At 38.9% G+C, this 27169-nt stretch overlaps 1 protein-coding gene and 1 long non-coding RNA gene across 4 annotated transcripts in view; one reads left to right on the top strand and one right to left on the bottom strand.

Moving 5' to 3' along the window:
* Positions 1-9801: 9801 nt before the first annotated feature.
* LOC140338738 (uncharacterized) overlaps positions 9802-27169 on the bottom strand; it is a 46858-nt gene continuing 29490 nt past the window's right edge. The window contains exons 3-4 of one of the 2 annotated variants that reach the window (XR_011922309.1): positions 13494-13794; positions 9802-11530 (exon numbers count right to left, since the gene is read on the bottom strand). This is a non-coding gene — a long non-coding RNA (uncharacterized lncRNA). The remainder of the gene's footprint in view (positions 11531-13493; positions 13795-27169) is intronic. The other variant, XR_011922308.1, reaches the window with a different exon arrangement.
* Positions 16145-27169, top strand: part of PC (pyruvate carboxylase) — a 318614-nt gene continuing 307589 nt past the window's right edge. For both annotated transcript variants that reach the window (XM_072423070.1, XM_072423066.1), the window contains exon 1: positions 16145-16511. The gene's annotated coding sequence lies outside the window, so the exon portion shown is untranslated. The remainder of the gene's footprint in view (positions 16512-27169) is intronic.

The raw sequence follows: 27169 nt of genomic DNA, 5'->3' as shown, positions 1-27169 counted from the left end.
TTTAGGAAGGGGTTCCTTTCAAACCTCCTCGGCCTTAATTTGTGGACTAAGCCAGCCTACAGTTTCCAGGGTTTTTATGAAGGTCATCAATGCCATTGTGGACGTTGTCCCACTATATATTCACTTCCCTCAAGCAGCTCAGGAGTTGAGGAAGGTAAAGGTGGATTTCCGAATGTTTTGGGGGCCATTGATTGCACCCATGTGGCCATTCAGGCCCCTAAATTGCAGAAAATCACGTTTCGCAACCGGAAGCGATATTATTCAACTGAATGTACACAAATAGTCCGTGATGCCAACAGGAAAATCATGAGTGCACGCACAGGATTCCCAGGATCATGCCATGATGCCTATATCCTGCGTCAGACAGCCCTCTACCAGAAATTCATCTCTGGAGAAATGCCTGAGGGCTGGTTAATAGGTAATGTATAATGTTGTTACTGTAATACAACTAACAGTAGTCAAATCCTAAAGACACTTATTTTGTTGCTATGTCCCTTTGCATTGTCAGAATGCCAGGCTATGACCTATATTGTATATATGTCATATTTTGTGCCAACATCTAAATTTAGCAAATAGTTTATAATATATATAATATAATATTGTACAATATTGGGAGCATGGGGGAAGAACTAACTCTCAGATATACCCAGAAGCCCTAGTATAACTACTATTTTCACAGCTCACAGTACTTCAGTGTGGTAGTCAGTAGTAACAATGTTTCCTAACAACCAAAAAGCAATAAAGTGACCGAAGAGCACAACCCTTAGCAACCTTTGTAAAAAAAAAAAAAACTCTAGTGTTATACTGCATTTACACATATACACTTACTATACCAAGAACTAACATGTATTGTGTTTGTCTTTTTACAGCTGACAAAGGATACGGGCAGCTTCCATGGCTTATGACAGCTGTGCGTCATCCCTGGTCTGAAGCGGAGCATAATTACATCAAGGCTCTGCAAAAAAGCCGGGGGGTGTGGAGCAAACCATCGGGCTGCTAAAAGCACGGTTTCTGTGCTTGGCGCGGCCCGGTGGTGAGCTCCTATACGCACTATAGAAAGCTGCCCGAGTCACCATGGCATGCTGCATAACCTGTGCCGGCACCATGGTGATACCTTGGACATTCCAGAGGAACTCGAGCCAGAGGTACATCAACATCCTGCCTCTGGCTCCTAAAGCACAGCAAAGGGACGTCAAGTCAGAGATGAACTTATCGCTAATATCTTTGCGCGTGAGTATTTACATTTGTTTACAATGCATGCATTACATATTTCAGCACATCATGTTTGGGTTACAAACCAACTTAGGAGTTTAAGTCATAGCAAGCACACTTTAATCATTTTGGAAATGAAATAGCAGATATTTGTGTAAGAGCTGGACCTTTATGTGACACTTTACAAAAACACAATGCTTGACTAGGGCAGTGTGCAATTTAGTTTAGATTTGCACAAGCATTGCTTATGCAGCCAGAAAAGTATGAAAAATACAATCCAGCAGCATGTAGTTACCACTAAAGCATAATTAACCATGCTGCTTAACACATCCTAATAATGTAATCTATTTCTTTACAGGGCGATAACACCCCTCTGCTGTGCTGCCAAGCCGGTTAAAGGAGAAATCCACCTTTATGTTCCTCCACTCCCAAGCTGATGTGAGGAAGTGAATATATAGTGGGCCAAGGTCTAAAATGGCATTGAAACCTTCAGAAACACCCAGGAAACTGTAGACTGGCTCAGTGCACAAATTAAGGGTGACGTGGTTTGGGAGGACTCCCTTCCTAAAATATATAGATAGTCCAGGGGCCTCGTCATTCTTGGCACAGCCTAGCTTCTCTTGGTTTTTGCTGCAATTTTACCTTCCAGAAAGATGTACAGGTCATGGAGGACCTGGCAGGACAGGCATAAACGCCTGTCATTGACATTCTGGTCATTGGTTTGAGGAGGAAAAAAAAATATATGAGTTTGTTGGCACAAGCAATAAAAAATGTTTGGCACTAAGTTAAATTGTCCTTGGCATTTTTCTATACAAAATGACTAATACGATTAGAATCATGTAAACACATAAATAAAGCATACTATCTGGTATGTAAGAGTGCTTGACCCTGCTTGAAAGCTTGGCAATCAATGTGGCTGGATGTTGTGCTTGGCAACCTGGAACTCCTTCCATCACCATCAGGTGTGTTAGAATGAGTATGCAACTCAGCTAGACAACTAACTGACAACCAGTTTGGACTGCAAGTGGAAGTGTGTTTGTATAAAATACGGCTAAGATCAGGCAGCACAGCGCAATGACAACAAACCTATACCACTACCACAAATGAACAGAGGAGTTGTGTGGCAGCAAATCAATATGAGTGCAAATGTCAGAGTAATAAATATGTACATAATACATTCAAAAACCAATAATAATAATGAGGATTACAAAGTCACATCAATGCATACTATCCAAGCAAACTTACTTGATGACCCCCCCCCACAAACCAGTCCAGTTAAATAATAATAATGAAAATGCATATGTATTTATATGCATTTAAATGTATTTTGACATACATACACAAGTGAAATGACTAAATGTTTTTTGATACATTTTTGGCAATAATCCTTTTTTCAATTATTTGATTTCCATCAAGCCAAACTACAATGACATTTTAATTAGATCACAAATGCTTGGTGACAATGTTTTACAATTCATACTATTGTGTGATGACATATTATGAAATGTTAACTAGTATATACACAGCTTGATCTAAATTAGTTTGCAGTGTTGCAAAGCAAACCAAAAAGTATGAAAACAGTGCAACAAATGTAACAATAATTAATTTTGTTAATGAGTACAATGTAATCCAAAAAAAGGAGTACTTACCCAAAGGAAGATGAAGCATTAAAGATTCTAATTGACCTGTAATGGACTGTAGATGTGCACAGAAAAGAGAGCAGGTGTGCGCTAATTAATTGCTATGATCTCACCATTGAAACCTTAACAGATCCTCCTTAATCGCACAGCTGAAAACTAATCGCCCTAATTGGCAGATTCTTGACCCCTATTGCTTATTTATCAAGGCAGGAATCTGGCTGGCAAGTGAGGGCGCTTGTACTAGCACTCGGCTCCGGCCCGCTGAAAAATCAGAATCAGGGCATATGGGTCTTAAGTTGGAGTCTAACAACTCACTGGCATTCAGATAGCTCCTACACCCACAATGATTGGACAGACCCATGGGGTTCATGGGATCTTTATGTATTTTTGGCAGGGTACAGAAAGTCAGAATTATTGGATTTTTTTCTGTAAAGGTAGATATATACATATATATATATATATATATCATGATTCACAGATAGTATTCTCCTGTAATTCTTTGTTGGGACATGACCAATAACCTTTAGGGGAGTGACAGTAGCAGTGTTATGACAATGACCTTGACCTGTAAACAATTATTTAGAACCACCGTACAGCTCACAATTCTGTACATGATGATAGATGTGATTGTTGAAAGGTTGAGGAAATGATGTGTAGAGGGGGAAGTGACATTGAGGACAAAAAGAACGTTCTTCCTGATAGCTGTATAAGCACTTCTCCTTGCAATATGCTATTCCATGTGCTCTCATGTAAAGAAGAAGCTCTAACTATGATGTATTTGTTAAGCGAAGAACAGGATGAACAGTATATAGGACAAGTTTTAGAGAAACGTAGAGGATGGAAGAAAAAGCTATGTGAACTGCGCTTGACATCACCTGGAGGACTATAAAACTTCATCTTCAAATGTTGTGTGCTTTTAAAACTACTTACAGCAGTAGGACCTTTTATCCAGAAACAAGATACCTGCATGTTAAAGTCCATACCAGCAGAACAGAGATTATTGCCATGTTTATATTCTTTGCAACTGGAAGGTCTCTTCAAAACATGAAGTTCTTCACTGCTATAGGCAATGGATCATATCATCCCCGACATGTGTGCCAATTATTGAAAGCTTGAAAGATGAATGAAGGTCAGTATCCCAATAGAAGTCTTACACAAGAAATGTAAAACCGTTGGTTTTTAAAAAAAATTAGTATTTGACAAAGTGCAACTTTTTTAAAAAGACTTACCCCTAGGATAGTGTATGCTGAGTTCCTCTGTAATAAAGAATATTGAAGTAGGAGGGTATCTTCTGATGGAGAAGGGTTCAGAAATTTACTGAGGGATTGGCTGGCACAAATACATTTGGGCCGAGTATGGTATATTTATATCTCTATACATTAGGATAAATTTGACGCATATCTTAGAAATGGCTTCCAATATTAATATGTATTGTGATATTTCAAGAAGAGCAAGTCCATAACAACATAAACATAATAATATTTGTTGTAACATCCATTTTTTATTAGAGAGGCCTGAATGTCTCTGTCCTTATGTTTTTTTGCCCTGTTCTGCTTCTGCAGAGGAAAGTGGGGCTATACGGTGTGAAAAATTAATAATTACATTGCAATGAATTACTTTTGTATGTAGGTTTAAGTTTAGGTTTAGTGGTGCCATGAAAAAGTCAAAGGACCACAGCATGCAGCAAATTATAGTAAACAATTAACTTATATGCTCCACTCATGACAACCTGTTAAAACCATTCCCTCAGAAGAGTTTGTACCAAGAAAACAAATCTATAACTACTGACTTTCTCAGGCAAGAAGGGTGGTTGAAAATGCTTTTGGAATACTAGCAAAGCACTTTTGTAATTGGCATAGTGCTATAAGTCTGTGCATGAACAAATTTAACAAGATGATTTTTTCCTTGCTGCATAAATTTTCTGCATAGTGCACTTTCTCCAGTTGCTGATTTCCTGTGTTCCAACTCTAGCTTTGACCCTTGACTAATGCTTGCTGCCTGTCCTGACCTCAGGCTTGCTTGACCACGATTCTGTCTCCTGTTCCAACACCTCATCTGATTCCTGTCTGTCAGCAGTCACCCGCCTTTACGTGCATGGGTGCTGCAGCCTGGCAGTTGCCCACAGTGTAACATGATCACCTCTAGAGGCTCTGGTGAAGACCGGGCAGCTGTTTAGGCTCTGCACCCTGTGCACGCCTCTGCAAACTGGGCTGGTGACACGGAGGGTCCTTTTTGGACACAAGGAACACAGGAGACACAAGTGACACAGGAACACTAGAACAGCACAAGGGATTAGGCTGGGAAACAACAGACTGGGCAATTAGGGGTTAACAGGAGCTGGATAGGGGAAACTAAATTAACCGACAGGTGTACAGGAACTTGCACAGCAGAGCTATGGGCTTGGCACTAGTAGACACACGTTGCATGAACGCCGATTGCTGTGTCTGAGCTAGCTAATTAGGCAGAGATGATTAAGAGGCTATTTCCTGATTGGCTGGCGAGATGGATGAAACTGATAAAGCTTGGGAGCGCAGGCATGCCCAGAATCAGAACTGCAGGAGAATGGCGTCTGCGCTTTAGTAGGGAAGAGGTAGATGTGACACACATGCAAATAAAAGAACAGAAACTAAATCGTAGGCGAGGTGATAGAATGTTCTCAGACATAAAACAAAGGCGCCCATGACAGAAACCTTATAGTCAATGTGCAATCTTTTGTCCAGCAATTCTTTTGTTACCCACTGTTTTTTTCATAAGAAAACATGGCAGAGAGAAAACACAGAAAGAGACTGAGGAGGAGTGCAACACCCATACAGCCATACAGAAAAGGAAATCATGGTCAAGCAATCTGGATAGATCAGAATCTGATGGCAAGAAAGCTGTATATCCCCACCCTTTACTAGAAAGGGCAAGATTTTGGAGAAAGTCCAGATCAGGTTTGTAGACATATTTGGAATTCTGAGTTCTAAGGAACAATTGAGGAAAAGGTGGTCCGATCTGAAAAACAGTACTGGATGAGATGCAACATTGCACTAAAAAAACAAAATACACCTTATATTGTTTTACATAGGTGACTAATGGGTAATGAGGATTGATAAGGGAGAGGGGTGGTTGTAGTGAAACACAGAATGTTAGTATGTAAGTTGGTAATTTTAGTGCTTTTCATGTTAGGCCAACATGCTTTAAAAAGGAGGAAATGAGTGCTGAAAAGGACTGGAAGCAAGCAGAGGCGCCAACAGATTCCATTGGGGAGATTATCCCAGACCATGAAGGTAGGACAATTTACATATAGCCAATTTTGCAAATATGCCATGAACATACATTGTTGGGTTTATACCTAGTTGACTTCGATCCAGGTATGCATCTAGAAGGCAGAGATGTGGGTGAACAACGGTACTGCTGTTACTTTACATGTTGAAGCTGCACCAACAGTTGGTGCAGATCGTTGCAGATGATGACCATCAAACACTGGAGCTGGACAGCTGGGGAGGAGCATCAAAGGTTAGCAATGCTGAGTGAGGAAGAAAATACATTAAGGCTGATCACCAAGCAAAACCGGAAGCTCTCTCGCGCATTAGCAAACCAAAATCAGAGGCCTTCGATCAATTTATCAACCAAAATCTGAGGCAGTAGCGTACTCGTGCAGAAGTCATTAACTGAAGAGATCTCTCCGATGGATATGCACAGCCCCGGCAGTTTCACTCTGGCGAGCTTGCATTAAACTCACTGTTCCTCTAAAAAAAAAAAAAAAAAAGGGTTCTTTCTAATGGCACACATATACATATTACCCTTAGCCCTAAAAAATGTTTGTGTTGTTTAAATGTATAAAACATCTATATGAGCTAAGAAGCATAAATGACTTATTTCTTTCCTGTTAGGCAAGAGTTAACTGAGTTCAGTGCCTCTACATAGCCGCCTATATAAAGGCTTATGATGCCTGATCGGAGGAGCCACCTGGATACATACATTACATACATACATTACTTTAATATTAAATCCTCCTTACCATTAATTTATTTTTTATTTAATTGAATATCTTTTTACTGGTGTACAAATTTACAGGATCATATCAATAAATGATTATGGAATGTCCAATTGCAAAAAATAAAAAGACAATTTTGACAGACTGCGCAAGCGAATTTCTATCACCAGTGCGCTTAAATTTGAGCATATATAAGGGTGTTGTTTACCTTGCTTTTTCCTTTTGTCTTTTTTTCTTGGAGGGGGTGTTTTGTGTGTTACCCTAATTAATCTATGTTGCTGCATTTAATACTTTGATTACCCTTTAGCACAATAGCTAACAAGTCAATGTTAATGCTATGTTATCGTGTTTGTGGCCATATTGTTTGATTGCAAAATTCTGCCTTTATTACCACTTTGAAATGTTTGTCCTGAATATTTCCTAGTACAGTTTTGCACCCTTGATCAGTCAAAATTGCATACTCATTTGGTAGTATTTTGTGAATGCAATATTTGTTGGGCCATTTTGGCTTTACATGGAAGTGTTAAATAATGTTAATGTAAATTTAGTGATGGTGTTTTTTTATTATTTTAATGTGACCTTTTAGCAAATGTTTCTTTTGAATAAAGTTGTTTGTAAAATGTTGTTTGTTTTTTGGGGGTTTGTTGTAATGTGATCTCCTTTCAAATCTCCCAGGACATACAGGTAAAAAGTCAATTGTGATTGTTTTTAAGCTCTCTGAATTGTTTGAAAGGCTAAAAACACCACAATTGTCTTGTTAAAATTCAGTTGTTTGATGCGCCAAACTTCAGAAGTGTGTAGCTCATAATTGTGCGCCAAGGCAGACCCACTATGTGCACGTGAACGTGAACTGTGTTTTATAAGTTGAAAAATGCACCGCACTTTTGCACAGTCCTCATTCAGGTAAGTTTTTGTTTTTTGTGTATATTGCTTGTTTTGCTTCATGTACACTCATGCATGTATGTATGGGCATGCATATGAAGCAAAACATGTATGTATGCATTTAGATGTGTGTACATATGCATAGAAAAGAAATTATAGGACAAAACAGGCAAAGAGGGCTTTTTGGACCATATTGCTTCACATTGAAAAGATTGCCTATTTGTTCTCATGATTTCTGATGTCATGGGCTTGGCTACAAGCAACATTCATGGAGAATATTGCTTCTGGTTAAAAGAAGGAATCCACCTTTCTGTGCTTCCACTACCAAGATGAGGTGAGTAAGTTATTATATATAGTGGGCCAAGGTCTAAAATGCCATTCAAACCTGAAGACAGAAGAGACACCCTGAAGGAATGGAAAAGCAAGAAAATGTTTGGCACAATGTGGATTTGGCCCTGGAAGTTTGATATACTAGTACCATTTGTTTTGTGTAAACACCTAAACAATGCATACAATCCAGTATTTAACCACCTGGGCGTTACACTGATGTCTAGATTTCTGTACCAAAAGCAGTACACTGTTTTTCATGAAATTTTTTCTTTAAATTATTTCTGTAACTTACAGGTCTACATGTCTGAACAAGGGTCTAGGAGATATCATGAACATAAAAAAAGTTTGAAACACACAATCATGTAAAAAAAAATGTACTTTTAATAAAATTAAATAAAAACACAAAAATCAGCTTAACCCTCCAGCATTCTAATTCTGTCAGTTTTTTGATGCAAAAAGTGATCCTATTTTTTTTGCATAGAAATTTGTTATTGTGGGCTTGTAATTCTTAGAATTAACTCCCGGGTATGATAATTATTTTTATTATATTATAATCATAAATTATAATATATTACATAAATAATAATGAAATAATAGACAACAATGTAATCTAAAAATAAAATATAAAATTAAAAATGTACTTTTATTTTATGTTGTGTGGTGTTTTTGTACTGTAAAAACCATTTGAAAGCAGATTACAATGTAATCTGCTTTTACATTTCCCTCCCTGACACACCCCCATACATCACCACTCACATCACCCGGAAGATGACTCATCCTCCGGGGTGATGTGAGGGATTTCCCAGCCTGCTCTCACAAGCACACGCTGGAGCTGCAGGATTTCTGCATTGTGCTTCACATCTCACTGCAGATGCCAGCAGCAATAGCAAATTTTTTATTGCTGCTGGAGGAGCTGCGGAGACCGGGTAAGTATTTTCTTTCAGTTGTATTTGGATTGTCATACAATGTATGACAATCGAATTGCAATATAACGTTTGTTTACATTTTTACCCACCTGAGAAAAGTTCGGGTTTAACGGCCAGGTGGGGAAATAAACATTAAGTTAGGCAACAAGACAACAAGCTCACAAGCAGTGCCTTACCCTGCTTGTGAGCTTGTCAATAACCTGGACCTCCTTCCATCAACATCAGGTGTGTTAGAATGAGTATGCAACTCAGCTGGACAACTAATTAACAACCAGTTTGGACAGCAAGTGGAAGTGTGCTTGTATACAATAGTGCCAAGATCAGGCAGCACAGCACAATGACAACAAACCTTTAACACTACTACAAATGAACAGAGGAGTTGTGTGACAGCAAATTAACATGAGTGCAGATGTCAGACTATTAAAAAAACTAACAAAGAAATAAAAACTATGACAATTTATTTAGAAAAGGACTATGTACATAATACATTGAGATACTAATATGTGACAATGGGACAAAGGCAACAAGGGGCGTCAGGTAGTGTAGCTGGCCAGCTAAAACCTGTCCTAGGTTATTAGTGCAGCATATTCTGTATACACCTAAACCTGCCAACAGCCCCACTATACAGCTCATATGCTCATATGTTTAAGCTAGACACAGAGTTATCACTGTATTTTATGATTGTGAATGTTTATTTGACAGTTGATATTTGGGTTTTGTATCTTTTTACAGAAGATGGGGAGATTACCCCTATTGTATGTTCCCTTTATCTTGGGCTTTGGTATTGTATTGTTTTGTATGTTCTTATGATGTTAAAAAACTAATAAAACTGATTGAAAGAAAAACTTTATTATCCAGTTTCATTCTGTGCAACTAGAAAAGCATCCAGCTTTTTCTTAAAGCAATTTAAAGTAGTTGCTCAAACTACTTCCTAAGGGAGCCTTTTCCACATTTTCACAGCCCTTACAGTGAAGAATCCCTTCTGTATCTGGAGCTTAAACTTCTTTTCCTCCTGACGCAAAGAGTGCCCTCTTGCTCTTTGTAATGATCTCAAAGTGAATAATTGGGAATAGAGTTATATGACACATTTATATATTTATACAGGGTGATCATATACCCCCTAAATGTATCTTCTCAAGGGCAATTAGGTTCAGTTCAGCTAATCTCTCCTCATAGCCGAGTTCCTCTATTCCTTTTAAGAGTTTGCTGTCTAATCCTCTACACAGAATTACACAGTCTGTGGGGGCTGCTGATCACCAGCTGATGGCCTTTAACCTCCCTGGCAGTGTGAATAATGAGTATTGTTAAATGTAAAAGCGGTACATTCAAAAATACTCATTTTATTTCCCTCCTCATCCTCCTGCCCACCACCCCTACGGTCCCACCCTCCAGCCTAAGGCTCACAAGCAGATGCCTGGCTGGAATCTGCTTACCCCGGCCTCATGTCCCAAACGTTAACACGCTAGAGATGCAGATGCCGGGCATAGCTGGAGGACACCACAGTCACCACTGGAGGACGCTGCTGGAACGTGGAAAGCAGGTAAAACTCCCTAGCAATTCCACCCCGAGTGAGGCTCAGGGGTTACCGCTTTTGGCACTGAATATAACCCCGAGCCACACTTGGAAATACCGCCAGGGGTGTTAAGCAAGAATTTTTTTTTGTACTAAAAATATTAACACTTACGTAAATTTTTGCTTCTTGTGGTTTATAAATGGTAAAATAAAGTAAAAAAATAATGGGACAAGGACCAGAGGATAGCGTGGGAGCAGAACAGTTGAAAAGGGATGCAGAAGGACAGAGAAAAGCGCTGGAAAAGGATGCAGAAGTAAGAAGGATGGCAAAGACAGAACGGCGCTGGAAGAAAAAAAATTAGTAGGTATATCAACAGGATAAACCATTTACACGTACAATATATAGTTGCAGATTTTCTAGACTGTTCAAATGAAAGTCCTTTGATTTGGCCACAAACCAGCTCTCAGCAGCGTCTTTGACGTAAATTTTCCTCAAAAACTTGCCCCTTCAGGTGTTTCTTCAAATTCGGGAACAGATAATAGTCCAAAGAGGCCAGGTCAGCAACTGGAAACCCAGGGTGTTCAATTTGGCAGCAACAACGTTGGACATGTGCGCAGGTGCATTGTCCTGCAAAAAAAAAAGTATCCCTTCGGTCAACTTTCCACAGCATTTCGTCCTAATTGCCTTCTTCAGCTGGTCCAGGTGGTTAGCATAATACTGTCCGGTGATCCTAGAGCCCTGAGGTAGGTAGTCCACCAACAGAATACTGTCTTTGTCCCAGAAAACATACGCCATGACTTTTTTTGGCCGATTTCTGGGTTCAGAACTTTTTCGGCTGCGGGGACCCGCTGTGGCGCCATTCCTTTGGCGTTTCCTTGGTTTCAGGATCAGATGTGGAGCCAGGTTTCATTCTCAGTCACTAACCTAGCCAAAAAGTTCTGTGCAGCTTCAAAACGGGCCAAAACGGCTTTGGATGCTTCAACTCGATCCTTCTTCTGATCACTTTTCAAACATTTTGGCACCAACTTCACTGAAAGCTTGCGCATGTCTAGGATAGTGGTGATAAATTAGGCAAATTTCAGTTGTATTTTTAGTGAAAATCAAAATGGTAACACAATCCAAAAAATTTTTTCAAAATTTGGTATGACCTATGACTTGGGTCTTGGTCAATACCAACTTGGCCCTGGGGGGGGGGCACTAGACATTCAACTTCTAAATTACACAATTCCTTAGTATTTATGTTTGTATGTAGGTCTTATACCCAACACATTTTGTCCCATCTGGGCTTCTTCAGGGGTATTATATGTATGACAGTAGTGTACAGAAGTTAATTTGCCATATCTATTATATATAACAAATAAATATGTTGATTAAGTATGGGTCATAGTAGTATTAACAAAAACACAGGTAGCATAGAAGTAATATATTAGGGGGTATAAATCATCAACAAGTATTAGTAGTAATTCCAATATAGGTGTGTGATATAATATAACAACCGTACTCTATGTAGCAGGTATTACCCAAAAAATAAGATCAAGCTACCTTAAGATGGATACTGATAATACATCACAGACTAGTGTAGTTAGTACTTCATAATAATCAAATCTTATTACTAATCTTTAATTGGAACTTTAGAGGAACCTCCAATGGTAGTCCTATTATAGTGTCATGAATTACATTCCAGGTATACCAATACCAGATGTCAATGTAGTGATCTAAGGGTTAAACTTGGGAGTTTTATTATTGAAGAGTCTAGGGATATGAAGGAAACCTAAAGAAGAGAAAAGTATACACTTACATGATACTTGATAAGGAGTACAAATGTGATTTATTCCTGTATACAAACGGGGTTTTTTCACCAAACATAAATATATAGGTGTTCAGAGGGTCTAATGGAGAGTGACCTATTATAAATAAGATTGTATAAGTGTATCATATACCATAGGATAAAGTACCTCTTTAGGGAGTAAAAAATCCTTATCCGGAGAGACAGCAAAGCAGTCTGCGTGACCACGCTGTGCTGTTTGTGAATGGCAAAAGAGAGTCCAGGAGGCGTCCTCCATTTATGGTATGGGAGGGCGGGTCTCCGGAAACCAGAGCCTGGTACACGCAGCTGACGTGAGTCAGGGCGTGTATTCAGTCTCTTCATTAGAGCAGATCCCTTGGATCCGCCTCTCTTGATGACAGGGTCTAGAGGTCTGTAGTATGCGGGTCGGCTCACTGCCTGCCAGACATGCAGAAAGCATGATAGGGGCAGCGCGAGTACGTCCGATAGGACGGACCCATACGGGGATTTGCTTAAGCGGGTAAAACTGAGAAATCAAAAGGATCACCCTGCCAGCAATAGGTGCATCAGAAATTAAACTGATGCTGCCGTCCCTGCAAGTCAGAAACCGCATATATTGCCATGGGAGACTGTGATGAATAAGGAGGAGGAAATACCTGTCAAATAGAAACTAGCGTTTATGTTATACCAGGATATTCTGTATTATAATGGCTATTACACAAATTATACGATGATATTGTGAAAACAGACATTAAGACTACATTCATAAGTTCAATATACAATAATTTTGCAATACTTGATAGAATTTATGAGGATTGCAATAAAGGTTATTTAGACAGGGAAACATGTACAGTTGCTTATAATTTGCATTATTGTAATATTAATTTACAAAACAATTCAAAGTAATGATTATAGACAGTGTTAGAGTAAAAAAGATGTGTAAATCCCATTGATAATTATAGACATTAATAATCAGTATATCATGCATTACAATCAAGCCTATACATTAATATTAGCCAGTAACACCTTGCAGATTCTAAACTGATAGACATTGTAAACATTTTTTAGTTGGAAATAGTCTTCCTCATATAAGAGGAAGAGAAACAGGAGGAACTTATTACGTATGCAAAAATGGTTTGAAAGTAAAAATTTTTTGTGTGATAATTTTTTAAGTGGTGATAACAAACCCAACACGCACCCGTGAGATATCAAGTATCTGGGCTACCTTTTTGTGGATATTCGCCGGTCCTCAATATTCAGCTCATAGACAGCATCGCAGATTGCCGGGTCAGTTGAGGTTGGGGGCCCCCACTGCAGGGCTCATCTTCAAGGGTGAAATGCCCAGTCTTGAAATGAAATATCCAGGTTTTGACAGTGCTGTAGAAAGGACACTTCTCCCCCAGTGGTTGTGACATCTCTGTGTGAATGTCCTTTGCTGACTTTCCCTGGAGAAACAAAAACTTCATGATGGCCCGTAACTCCAACAATGTGAAACTTGCTTGTGCCTCTGCCATCACAGCTTCTCACTTAAAGTAAAAATAGTTTTAAGAATCGCAAAGACCTGATTTTTGCACAGTTACATACTAAGAAATTAGGCTGTCATATGCCCCCACAATCATTTTTCTATTTCATCTGGAAGGGGGCAAAGTCAGGAACTTCTCAGCACCCACTCATTTGTTTTATATGTATATAATAAATAATATGGCATTCATATTTCATAAACATACAATGTATGAATATAGAAAAAAGAGAAACAGACAGACACACAGAGAGACAGAGAGAGAGAGAGAGAGATAGACACAAGATATTTGAGTTGGCTCAACGCCAAAGGAAGTCTTCCTCCTATTGAAGTAAACAATGTAGACAGATTAGGGTATGTTCTCTGGGTGTCCCAAATCACAAAAGGTATTTTTTTTTTCTGTTACCTGGCCCAGGATCTAGTAATTAAAAATAGTTTGAAAAATCCTACTCCTTTTGCTTATATAGAAGTGCCTAGGAGCTGTCAAATTAAAATTCTGCACCATTTATGAAAATTGGAATTGCCGCCTTATGAAGCCTTGGTAATCTTCAGCACCCAATTTACCAATTTCTGCTGTAAATGCGCACCTGCCCAACCAATCAGAAAGGACTAGAATGCATACGAGTTCACCAGTGGGTCTATTTTGGAAAGCAGAACACTCAATTAGGTTTTAGTTGAGACGACTGATGCTGGCCATCCTGTCTGAGGTTTAAAGTAGAATTTGTAAATAGAAAATGTCCAACTTAAAGGAATGTTTCTGATTGACCCGAGAATGTAATGTATATTCAAGCATATCAGTGCTAATAATTAAAATCTGGACACCAATACTTGCCTGCTACAAAAACACATTTTGATATCTATATTTCCACACCTTTGCAAATAGAACATGTTCTCACTGGTCCCCCCCTGAGAAATGTGACACCAGCTATGGTTCCTACTTTAATTAGGAAAAGTATGCAACCCTGGCCACGTAATCCGCTGAAGGGTTGGAACACATTAAATTTACTTGTTTGCAATTTTCTTCTGTGGTAAATCTTATCTCCTAGCAAAAACAGCACCTTCATATGCCTCAATCCCCCCCCCCCCCGCAACCAATTTGTGCTGTGATGAAAATATTCTCACCTGCATTCTCTGTCCAGGATTTATGGATAGAACCATTATGTACCCAGGGAAATGAAGACCAAGCACTACAGATCAGCTTGCAATGTCTAGGCCCAATTTGTAAACTCTGGCAAGAACCCTGGCACTGGACAGCTTTCATCTTGAAATACTTTTGACAAGTTGTCAAGTAGGATGAGAAAAGTAAGCGGAATATAGACAGTAGGCATCATGCTGTGTAATTCTGACCCTTCGAGGTATATTTACAAACTGTTATCTTTGTGTCAATGAATGCAAATGCTCTCATGTCAATCTAGTACAATCCAATCAAGACATATGAACATTGTAACATATTGAGTTGAATAAAAAAAGAACACCACCCAGCGGACAATCCAGAGTAACACCTGTTAATTAAACCAATGTATCCATATGTACCTTAATGCCTATTTAGAGAACCCAAATTCAAATTTTTACTTTACATAAAAGGTTAGACAACTCTTTTATATAAAGTAAAAATATTGTTCTTTTTTTTAACTGCAACATCCTTTAAAAAAAAAAACGAGATTGGGTACGTAGCCAGAAAAAGTAAGTAGAAAGTTGAAGATGGCAGCGCCAGGCGTGGAAGAAGGATAAATCCAGGACGGTGCAGACCCCGACTGAGGACTTCTCAGTGTAATTAAGGGATTTGCAGAATTAGAGGAAAGTGTGATTTTTCAGTTTAGTTCCACCTTAATACTTATCAAGCACAATAATTATATTTGCCTATCTCTAGTTAATGTTTAGGAACATTTGCTTATCTCACTTTGTACAGAATGATAAAAAAAAGAAACACCACGCAAATTGTTTAGAAACTCACCCCTTAAGCTGCGTACACACCTGCAATTTTTGTTGTTGGAAAGGATCTTTCACGATCCTTTCCAACAACAAGGGACTGCACATACATACAGCATGCTGTATGCTGTATGCAGCATGCTGTACATACAGCACCGTTCATGCTCTATGGAGAGGGGAGGGGGAGAGCGACGGAGCGGCACCCTGCTGTGCGCTCTCCCCTTCCCTTTCATTAGGATCGGTTGTCNTCCATCGTCCGTGGATCCGGCAGGACNGTCTTTCGGACGATGGACGACAACGACTGTACACACGGCAGATTTTCGCCCAATAATTGGCCGATGCCGATTATCGGGCGATAAAAATCTGACGTGTGTACGTAGCTTTACAATTATTTCTATGACCTGTCCCCCCGCCCCCTTCCTTGAAAGGATAAAGATGGCGGCTCACATGGAACTGTGGTTATTATATATGGAATTAAGAATCTTGCTTTAGTTATATATAATCAGTGTTTTTGAATCTGGGCAGTAGCTTGAGCTCTGAAAGAGTGTTCAGGAATCATTTTTAATCAAGTGCTTTGTTTTGAGATGCTTACTGAGCTATACGTAACAACGTATAGTTCAGTAAATTCACCGCACTCTAGTTTTTCCCTCATGTAAAATGGCTGAAAGTTAATTGCATGCCAGTCTCGTAACAACTCCCCCTTGTCATAGCTGTGTAAAGAGTAGGAGTGCCGAGCAAAGGGGAGGTGTTCAATTATTGGTTTGTGAGTGAGACACGAGCTACAGGATTACTGAGGTAAGCAGGTTTGCATTTGATGTGGGTTGCGGCTGGTGCGCGAAATGCAGAGATATGGCCTACGCTGTTGTGCGCTCGAAATGTAGGGTATTTCATAGATACAGCAATAAATGCATGGGACGGCTTGTAAAGAATGTGCCTGCGTGTCATTCTCTGGCACGGCTGTAGGACCATACTGTTCACAGTTAGGACAGGAAGTGCATGTGTGCATTGTGCTAATGTTACCTGAAGCTAGAATGTACTTTTCGGTATGCTATGGTAGTCTGATTGTCGTTCTTTCCTCAGACTGCACTCAGCAGAACTTCTAGGTTTTTAAGGTTTCTGCCTATTTGCTCATGTTTAATTTTTGCTTTGTACTGTTTCACAGCAATCTATCTCGCTTTATCATGTTTTAGTTTTCTAGGTATGTTTTGTAACGTAGAAATTATTTCAGCATAATTGTGTAAAGGTTGTTTTACTGGTTGGACATAGTATGGCATGAAAAAGCTAAGTTTAGCAGTAAAGTGTTCTTGGAAAGCATATGCCTACTGTGACTGCTGTTGTCCCCTTACTTGAACATTTTCTCATAAAGAAATGCTTTCCCCATTATTATCTGACAGCTCTGATGGTTTCTTGAATGGTAATGGTAATAGGAGGTAATACGAATAATGGTAATAACATTTATATACATTATAGCATTTTTTTATCGAAAAATGTTTTTGTCATACATAGAAATTAAAAATAAGTTGCACAACACTGCATGTGTTTGGTGTTTCGTACACACAATCGTTTTCAGCCCTTGCATGTTTCATATATAAGTGGTTGGACCTCACTGACCACTAAATTTACAGACTCCGGACTGCGCATGCGTGGGGAGCCGTGTGTCACTCATAGGGGAAGAAACTTTCCCTAGAATGACGTCATGATGCCAGAACCCCCCCACTCTCCCATCGCAGGTCTGGGCCTGTGATCCATATGGGAGGCATGGCCCGCGGCCCTGGCCAGTGTGCCCCCCCTAGCGGGGTCCTTCTCCTGACCCCTGCAGAGGGGTGTACTGGCCAGACCTGCAGATCACCGGTTGACAACTGCTGTCATAAATGATATGGAGATTATTGTAACCTGTTGTAAATGAGTTTAAGTATAATTGTTCACGTCTTAGGAAGGTAAATATCTGGAGCAGCAGCGACAGGCTAACAATATTTTATTGGCTTACCATAGCATAGTACATTAATAAAGGTGCAGGCAGCTAGCATTTTCAAGAAATTATCCAGAGACTTCCTATAATTTCCCTAACTTTAGGCTTCTTCATAAGTGCTACCAGCGTTTATCAAAGTTTAGATAATGTAGGGCAGGGTTAAAACCTCTTTCAGGTTTACTATATTGCACTAACCCTAAAGTAAGGTGGCTGCAACATTTTTTTTGTCTGGTGATTCTGGCAGTAACACCTTTGGTCCTAGGGTGACATTGCTTTCTCGCTGTACTGCACATAAGGAAAGGCAATGTTGTGACTCTGTGCTGTACCTTCTCTTCTCTTAAACAGGTATTAGTTATTTTGTACTTCACAGAAAATAGCTGGGAAAGCTGGTTACAGTGTATGAAGTTTTATTTTAGTACAAAATATGAGGACTCTGTATTTTTTAGAAAGATCAATAGAATAGAATAGAATTTACTTTTCTAAAAGAGCTGGGAAAGAATTCTGAGAGTAATTATTTTAGTATGCAGGAAAACCCAGAGCAGAGAAGTTTATATATTGAATTGAGAATCATTTTCATATCAATATCCATTTTGTTTATTGTGTTTATATTGGGCACTTCGCCATTTTTTCCTCTTTTATTAAAAAACCATATCTACGATGTGTTACCAATGTGTACTATAGCATATCACAATGCAACTTTTTTGTGCCTGAAAATATGTGAAAGGGCCAGACTTAGGCATATAGCAAACATGGACATTTAAATTTTGGGATGTTGATGGCTGCTGGTTCTTATGCAGCCCATTAATAATAAAATGATTTGAAAACTATCAATAAACCGTTAAATCTGTCATTAGCTGAGGTAATATTGCCATTTTTACCCAAGAATAACTTCATCTAGCAGTATCACTTATTAATTTTTTTAACTTTGGTATTCACCTTTTTGCATTTAAGTACTTATTTTAAAAGGATTATTTGTTGTAACTTTCCAGTTTTAAATATTTACGCTTTAATATTTTTGTTATTGTGTGTGTTAGTCACTATATGGAACTTTCTATTTTCTCTGAAGTTAGTAGAGAAGAATGTTGGTTGGCTCCCTGCCAGCTTCTTGGGAGCTGCAACTCCTGTGCTATTGATGAACCAAGGTTGAAACATTTGATGGTGGGTGGGAGTGGGCAATACTGAACAGCTCAAAATAACATTTATTCCCTATGAGCAACTGTGAGCAAAAAACTAAAAAAAAAGGCATTTTTCTCACCCAGCCTTGTACTCACTGCTGACGGTTTGTAACCTATGGAAACCCAAGCCTTCCTAGTGCCCCGGGGCTCACATATCTGAGCCACCTCTTTGCAGGGAATCTCATTGGTCCTTAAACAGTTAGGTTGCCTTTCTTTATCTCCACTCACTCATCTATGTAATGATATACCCTGTTTCCTCCTTCTTGGTTTTATTTTCTGTGAACTGCTTACCCCTGGGTCCTTTGGCAGGGTAATGTTTTCTATACCTTTTCTCAGTGGTAGTAGAGAGCTCAGCAATCTGGGAGATCTTGTCAGCATTTGCTTTAACAATGCTGAGATCTCTGGCGCCAGTAGTATGAGTGGATCCTTTCTACACTGAGCAATGGTCAGGGCCCCAGGAAGTTATCAGGTGGTGAGGCGACGACCCAAAAATGCCTGGTGGCCTCAAGCAAAAGGTTGTGTACACATTTCAGGCCTTCTGTTTAGTGCTGAAAGATAATCCCTCCTACAAAACCAATTGAATAATTGTCATATGTAAATGAGGTTACACATTCTCTGATTTTTCCAGCTTTGAGGGTAATAGGAAAGGCAAGAATAAAGGCAAGTTGTTAAGGTACATATTGCTAGTAAACAGTAGAAATACAGAGAGCCACCTAAGTGATTAAAAATTTCAGGAACTCAAGTATTATCATTCCTGACCTTCTCCTGCTAACAGAGAATTGAGCGGAGCCTTCCTAGGTTTTAAGGTGTCAAACTTCCAGCGGAGATGCCAAGTGTAAAGCAAATCATGAGCCCTTAATGTCTATTAAAAGTGCCTTTCACTTTTGGCTCACAGAGGACTTCTTAGCATGTTACTTTTTGTAAATTGCTGATTTACAGTTTTTGATATCTTTATTTCACTATGCACCTTCAAAAAATGTATTCTTGCCTACCACTTACATTTTTATTCGATATTTTTCAATCAACCCAGTTTCAACACCGTCAACACATCAATGTGGGTATTACTGCTAGCATTGAAAACAGCAACTTCGTTTTTAAAACTTTTATTGAAACTTTTATTTTTTTATTATAGGCTTTGCCAATGTTGTAGGTATTGCAGTTACACAATGAATGAAACAAGAACAACAAGTCTAGAAGGACTAGAAAATCATTACTAAACAACTAGTGATTTAGGTGTGGATAAAGCCTACAAGAATGGCAACATTAGTACTGAACCCCTTGTCTGAAATAGAGGACGGGCTTTTCCAACAATTTGAACACATAAATTTAAAATCCTTCAAAATTGGCTTTCTCAATGTCTGTATGTACCAACATAGCTTCAAAATCAGCTGGTGTGACATCATGAACAATAGACATTTTCAACATATATAATATATCATTATTACTACTGTCATCCTCATATTCAGCAATGGTTTTATAAAAGGTCTATTTGAAGACACATTACAAATCATTTGGATTTTTCAGATTTGTTTCTTTAGCCAATTACATTTACCTTTTACTAACTACTATTTCCATGCAAGTATTGTTTCCTTTTAATCTGTTTGGCTGCAGAGTGGTAATACAGGTATAGTTGGGGGGATGGATTTAAGAAAACCTGACATTCCTACTACATGCTCTGTATATGTAATCAAAAAGGGGATATAGCAACACCTTTACTGATGCAACTCGCATGACCTCTGTCCAAATTGGCCACAACACTTCTATACTACCCTTTCATATGCTGCCATGAAGGCTCTTTATTGTTAAAACCATAAACCTGTCACCAGGATGTCTGTCATAGTTTCAATTTTTTTAATTAATATTATTAATTAGGCTTTATTTAGCGCCAACATATTATGCAGGTTGCATATGACAGACAGATGCAGACAGTGACACAGGAGGAGGAGAGGATCCTGCCCCGAAGAGCTTACAATCTAGGAGGTGGGGAAAGTATCACTCAATAGGAGGGGAAATATAGAGTGGTGGGAAGTAGTGAGGATTTAGGAGACAAAAGAGGATGGGTGGACAAGTTTGACAAGATGGGTTTTGAGATGACCAGAAAGTGGGAGTAAGTCAAATAGGGTGAGGAAGACCATTCCAGAGAGTGGGGGCAGCTCTAGAAAAGACTTTAAGCACTGTGTGTGATGAGGTTATGAGTGAGGTAGTCATTAGTAGTTCATTGGAGGAGTGAAAAGAGCGGCTGGGGAGTATCTTTCTACCAGGTCAGAAAGGTAAGTGGGGCAAGAACTGTGGAGGGATTTGAAGGCACAGGAGCTTGAATTTGATTCTCAGGTGAAATGGAAGCCAATAAAGAGTACTTCAAAGGCATGCAGCAGAAGAGGAGTGGTGGAAAGAATGGATAAGTCTGGCTGCAGCATTCATAATCGATTGTGGAGCAGAGATTCTGGTGAGAGGAATACCAGAGAAGAGGATGTTACAATAGTCCAGACAAGATATTATAAGAGCAGCTTCCCTTTTTCTGTAAGGGAAATACTTTGGATTTGATAGGTAATTAAAATAAAATTTGCCAACCTAAAAAAGTCTTGAATATTTACTTAGCTGTCAATAGATCATCCTAAACGATATACAGCCAGTCCCCGAGTTAAGGACGTACAGACGACTCCTAGATACGAACGGGGGATTCCCTGCTTGCTCCTGTGCAGGGAGGAGGCGGTTTGTATGTCTTGCAGAAGAAATCTTTTGCTAAACACAGCTGAAGTTGTGGGTGATCTTAAGAGCTGAGCTGATCTGTAACACCTTGTAACTCTTTAATGACCAAGACAAACTTTTTTTTTTTTTTTACTTTGTGATTGGATTTTATACAGTAACTGACACTACGCTGCCTAATAATTTATTGAGACAAACATCTGTCCTAATTGCATATGCATATGTTAACACAATGTACCTGTTCCCACTTACAAATTCAGTGTAAGAACAAACCTAAAGTCCCTATCTCCTATGTAACCTGGGGACTACCTGTAAGTCCTTTTGGTTAAATATACATTACATAGGATTGCTCTATGTTTAATCAACCTCATGAATATGGTTTGCCGTTTCCCTAATAAACACATGACAAATTACATAAACCAAAATAAATGAACAGAAGATGTGTGTTCAAACACAAAAAGCAGATAAGAATGGGGAACGAGTGTAAAAGCATGTTTTGAGCTAGTTATTGTGAGTTTATCCAATACAAATAGTAAAATAGGTAATTTAAGCCTGGGCATCCGGGGCACCCATGATCATGAAATAGTTTACCAATAGGTGAAAATTTAGGCTGGCACAAATGATAAATATGCACCTTTGAAAAAAGTAAAATTTTATGTAACTGGAAGGGATGAGTTTAATGAAACCAGAAAAAGGGTTTTTTGGTAAGCAAAAAAAAAAAAATGTAAACATTAATGGAAATAACAACTAGACATAAATCAAAAAAGCAAAGGGGTTTTTGGCAAAATAATTAGATTTTATTATAGCTATAATAAAATGATTGCCATATAAATATAACTATCTTTACAATGATATACAGCAACAATCTTAAACAAGATAATATTTTAAGTTTCTTTTACGTGATCATACAATATAGCATTGTCTCCAATCAATGCGTTTCACTGATTTGCTTCCTCAGCAGACTCAGAGACTTTAAATTAACAGGCTATTGACATAAAAAGGATATTCAAATTACATTTAGAAGTATAAATCTAATAGTATAGTTAGCAATTATATTGTTTGAATTACAAGAAAAACAAGGGCATATGCATACAAACATGTTTCATGTATTCATATAATTAAGTATTATTCCTATATAATATATAGTGATTGTTGTATTAGCCGGGTAAGTATAGATGATATATATGTATATATAATTTGATTAGTGAGGTGTTGATATGTAATAAAAATGAGTTGCAAAAGAATCAGACAATATTTTCTGTTAGGTCATTAAGACAAAATAAAATTATATGTTCACGTTTGTACGTGTCTGCCTTCATTATTTGTTCTAGAGTGGATTGTAAACATCTGCTTTAGTTATGTATTGCGTTTTTGAAAAGGGAAAAAAAGGAGGGAAGAATAATAATAAATACGTTACTCATTTTTGGTAGTAGATCCATTGATCTTAGTATTTAAGGGTAAGGTGATAGAAGAAAAAGGAGAGTATATCTGTCTAAATAGCGTTATCATATGGTTACCAATCATAGATATATAGTGATAATTATATAATTATATAAAAGTTATATTCATTTTGGGTAAATAAAATCATAATGTATTGAAACAAGGCTGTTATCGCTCAAGTGTAAGATTAGTCTAAAAGCTTACATCTTTTTTAGGATAGGTAAAGAAAATAAAGTATTTTTTCTTTAGCTGAAAAACATTCATATAAATATACATGATGAATGTTCCAAATGTGTAATTTCCAGAGCCCGTTACATTTTTTAGCTGGTTGCTGCCCCCACCTGCAGTGCCTTCCCGCCCACCTCCCATACTCAGTTCTAATGCCCTGAACGGATCTTGGTGAGGCTGCTCTGTGCTAATTCTCCTTATAATTTCATTACTATAGCATCATTAGAAGATAAAAAAAACTCTGCCTATCAAAATGCACTGTCCTGTTACACATTACAGACAATTTTTAACACTCCTATTTTCCTGGAATGGGGAAGTATATAAAAAAAATTCTGTGGCTAGCATCCACCACAATTTCATTATTATTGCATCCTTAGAACATAAACTCTGTCCACTAAAACGAAATGGGGTTCAGGTACTAGAAGGGTACAGTCATGTGTAACAGGTGCGTTTTGATGGATAGAATGTTTTTTATATTTTAGTGATAGCATGGGGATAAAGGTTTGAGGGTGTTAGCCATGAGTATTCACCACTTGCACCTTTATTTTTGTTTCCCTGCACCTCTCTGTTCTAGAGAAATTAGGGTTCAAGTTAGAGAAGCAGACAGGGTACCATAGCATGACAATTATAGTTCTGTGAAAGGCATTTTTAAATTTAAGGGCCCCACCCCAGTGGGGGGAAACTGTAGCCGGGTGGTAAAAAAGTGGGTGGGGCTAGACACAGCAAATTTGGAGCTCCTAGTTATTTATGCCATAGGTATCCAGTAACCCCTGCTATTGTGTCAGTGTTCTACCTACCCCCTATACTTTGTTCCCACTTTCTAATGCCTGGCTTGTTAGAATGTACAATTTTTTCTCTTTTTTTTGTATTATACCCCAACAGTCCAGTGCTGTGTATTTTAATCTAACTCCCTAGAGTTCCATGTTTTAATAGTGTAATACCTTCTAGTAGTGTAATATTGTGATCCAAGTGGCTTAACAAATTAGACTTAGTTCACATTGGCAGTAAAAAATGCCCCTCCTGAGTGACTACTTCTTGACAACTGCTGGGCACCTGGGATTGGTAACCGGTGATAACTGCTGGGCACCAGGGATTGGCAGCCAGTGATAACTGCTGGGCACCTGGGATTGGTAACAGGCGGTAAGTGTTGGGCTTTTCAGGCCTAGCGGTTTTTCAAGCAGGATTGGTTCCTGGCGAGAGGTAAGTGAGGGTAAACGCAGCAAATGCAACTTTACTGCCAATGTAAATTCAGCCTAACTTCAGATGTCACTTCCTAGCGCTATACCTAGGTAACACAAAGAGCATCATGCATGTAATCGCAGATGGGGGTAGGATAGACAACAGACAGGGTAGGACAAAAACGTCCTGTGAAATGTATCCACCCACAGTGTGATCGCAGTGTATGTAAAGTCTGCTTGTCATGTTCTGCAGCCTAACAACTCATTGCGTTCAATCTTTTAGATCTTGTAAATTGTTGGTTGTAATTACCTAAAATTTTTAGGGTACACAGGGGACTCTCATAGCTACTAATATCCAACATTTCTTTTTTGAATTTCAAAATATGGGGATCATGAGTTTAAAAACTTGTGGAAATTGGAAGAATTGGGTTGCTGTTTTGTAAGAAAGTGCACCTAGGAGTCCAAAATGGAAAATGCTAATTAATGACCCCCGGGGCCACTTACATAGTAAGAAGAATTTGGGTGGCCCCCCTAAATATTTTACCTACCTTTCACCAAACTATAACTGTAATACTATGCTGCCCTTTCTACTTCTGTTCTTTGAATCCCAATTTATCTGGAATGGGGAGGTGCAGGAAACTGAAAATGTAAATGCAAGTGGGGAACAGATGTATAAACCCATAAAATTTCATTAGCATGGCATCATTAGAACATGAAAACCTCTGCCCATCAAACTGTCCGCTTTCCTACCTTGAACCCCAATTTCTCTAGAACAGAGAGGTGCAGGTAAACCGAATTAAAAGGCGCAGGTGGGGGACACTTGTGGCTAACACCCCCGAAACATTTATCTTCATGGCATCAATACATAAAGTCTGCCCATCAAAACATGCTGCCCTGTTACACAAGACTTACCCTACCAGTACCTAAACCCCAATTTCGTTTTGATGGGCAGAGTTTTTTTTTGTTCTAATGATGTGATTGTGATAAAACTTTAGGGGGTGTTATCCACAGATGTTCCCCACACATTTTCAGTTTCCTACACTTCCCATTCCAGAGAAATTGGGTTTGCAGTGCGTTTGAAATTTTAGTGTGGGGGGGTTATCGAAAATTGTCCCCCTCTCCCGCAACTACATTTTCGGCTTTGTACACCCCACCATTCTAGGGAAATTGGGGTTCAAAGAAGAGAAGCAGACGGGGTAACATAGTATGACAGTTATAGATTTGTGAGAGATAAGTATAAATTTAGGGGCCCTTCCCCATTGCTCCTTTCTATGTAAGTGGCCACGGGGGTCCCCAGTTTGCATTTATGATTTAGGACTCCAAGGCACACTTGCTTTAAATACTGCAACCCCAATGTTGTATTTTTACAAGATTTTACAATTCTGATCCCCATATCCTGAAATTTGTAAAAGCTGGGGTGCTGAAATTGTGAATGGTGCTAACTATGTGTTCCCTGTGCACCCTGAAAATTACAAGTCATTATGACATACAGTTTAGGGGATCTGAAGGTTTATACACAGAGAGCTGTAAGGCTGAGGAATGTGACATGCTGCATTTACACACACTGCTCTGATGACATTGTTTGCATGATGTTGTTTTTTTTTTTTTTTTCCCCAAAAGACTCGGCACAGCTATGAGAGGGGGAGAAGACAGCCTGTGTCCTGATCTCCTCATAGCTGTGCTGTCCTCAGGCCCTGCTCTAATTAGCGATCAGCTCTTATCAGCGGAGAACGGAGCGAGCAGAGCAGCCTCTCCTGTGTTCGTTCAGAGCTGCTGAAAATGTGCGGGGCGGAATAATCACAGCAGTTGGGCACCCCCCCCCCCCCAAAGCGGGCTAGGGAGAACTATGAAGTGGTCCTGGGAGTCCATAATTTGCATTTTCAATTATGAGCTCGTACACAAACTCTCTTTTGAAACAGCAACCCCAATGTTCAATTTTCACAAGTTTTAAACTTGTGACCCTATTTCTTTAAAGTAATTGGTTATTAGTAGCTATGAGGGTACCGTGTACCCTAAAAATGTCAAGTAATTACGACCAACGCTTTAGGAGATCTGAAGGTTTGAACACAGAGTTGTTACGCTGCAAATTATGCCAAGCAGCTTCAACACACGCACGCTCTGACATCATTACACACTATGGATTAACTTCACACACAGTTTTATTTTTTATAGACTATGGGCTGTGATGAGAGGAGGTCACTGGCTGTTCTGCCCTAACCTGGCTTATTTTTAACATTATATAAAACAGTGACTTTCCCATATATATATTATTAATATTATATATTATTTTATTTTTTATTTTTACACTTTTTTTTTTTTTTTGAGAAGGACCTCTCCCCTTCAGCCTTTACTGCCATGATGGTAATAACTAAAAGAGAAATCGCAGCTTCCTGGGATATTTGTGTCCCATATCCCAGGAGGCTGTGGGCTGCCCCTTCTGCGCATGCATCTTCAGAGGCTTTCTTTTAATTTAACAAAAATTCACACTGGCAGTAAGGTTGCATTTGCTGCATTTCCTCTTCCATTCCTCATGCCAGTAACCACTGCTGCTTAAAATAATGCTAGCGCTGAAAAAGCCCAACATTTACTGCCTGTTACCAATCCCAGGTGTCTAGCAGTTACCAGTAGTCACTCTGGAACAATAAACGGCCCAATCTTTTGCTTCCAATGTGAACTAAGCCTAACTTCTTACTCCACATTGATCGCATTATTACACTACTACAAGGCATTACACTCCTAAAACTTAGAACACCTAAA

This window comes from Pyxicephalus adspersus, chromosome 9 (genome assembly GCF_032062135.1).
Source record: "Pyxicephalus adspersus chromosome 9, UCB_Pads_2.0, whole genome shotgun sequence".
In the NCBI taxonomy this organism is placed as follows: domain Eukaryota; kingdom Metazoa; phylum Chordata; class Amphibia; order Anura; family Pyxicephalidae; genus Pyxicephalus; species Pyxicephalus adspersus.
Note: the sequence above shows the minus strand (reverse complement) of the source record. Positions and strands in the feature narration are given on the sequence as shown.